The sequence below is a fragment of the Halyomorpha halys genome, unplaced genomic scaffold (genome assembly GCF_000696795.3).
Source record: "Halyomorpha halys isolate HHAL.00 unplaced genomic scaffold, Hhal_1.1 Scaffold440.1, whole genome shotgun sequence".
NCBI classification, from domain to species: Eukaryota; Metazoa; Arthropoda; class Insecta; order Hemiptera; family Pentatomidae; genus Halyomorpha; species Halyomorpha halys.
This window is the reverse complement of record NW_027108838.1, coordinates 317,012-318,081: the sequence shown is the minus strand read 5'-3', so window position 1 is coordinate 318,081 and position 1,070 is coordinate 317,012. Positions and strand designations below refer to the sequence as shown.

At 28.1% G+C, this 1,070-nt stretch overlaps 1 protein-coding gene across 1 annotated transcript in view; it reads left to right on the top strand.

Annotated features, from left to right (window-relative positions):
* The window catches only part of Sur (Sulfonylurea receptor), a gene marked incomplete at its 5' end in the record, with an annotated part of 29,166 nt that overhangs the window by 6,493 nt on the left and 21,603 nt on the right, over nt 1-1,070 (top strand).

Genomic DNA, 1,070 nt, shown 5'->3' with positions numbered 1-1,070 from the left:
GATAGAAGCATCTCTAATTTTAAGTATGCTAAAATATAAATAAGTATAATAACAACCCTCAGGAACAATAATGAAACAGTAGAATTAGTATTTCAAATATGAATTAAGTATCTTAAAGTAAAAAAGATAAAAAATCCCTTTGAAGAAAGTATGCACATTAATGTTTTGTTTAGGAGATATTCACCTCTAAAGATTTTTATCGTTATGAATGATTTAGGATATAATAAATAAATTTATAAGTGGCCCGACTACTTTATTAATGAAATGTAAATATTAACATTCATATTACATATTGTTGAAAGTTATTACCTTAAGTATTAAAACAGGCACGGCATCTTTCATATGGATGCTATAGAGCAGCATTAGCCATTGGATCTGTATTATTGTTGTACAAATTCCAATTATCGTCCTTCATAAAGAATTAAGGTCATTGATTCGACTTGTATTGATTTTTGTGTTTAATCTCACCCCAAACAAAAAAATTTAGTAGTGCCAGATCTGGAGAGCATGAGAATATAACATATCCAGTGCCATTCGCCCACTGCTTCTGTGGAAGAAAGATCTTGAGTCTTTCGCTCAATGTAATCAAGTTTTGAACAACGTTTAATATGAATTTTAATTTTTAAATTTTATTAATAATGTACTTAGGACACATATTAAGTTATTTATTGTAACCTAAATAATTCATAACAAAGAAATTTTTTTGGTTTGAATATCTCCTAAACAAAGCGCTAACAGACATATCTTCTTAGGAAATTTTTCCTTGTTGAGAGATCTTCAATTAATATTTTCCGTTTGGACACTTAATCCTGAAACACTCTATACACTAATTGTCTGCATCATTAAATTTATCACCTTCCTTTGCAAATTTTTCTTTTCAATACTATTCCTTAGTTAGAAAACCTCAAAGTCATATTTGATCAAAACCTAGATAAACTTTCGTAAAGTAGCTTCCTTTTTTAATTTTATATGTTCCTGTTATTGGTGCACTATTTTGTATTGTCTTTATGACTCCATTGCAGTTTATTATTGGAAAGAAAATGTCTAACAATTCAAAAATCATAACAGTG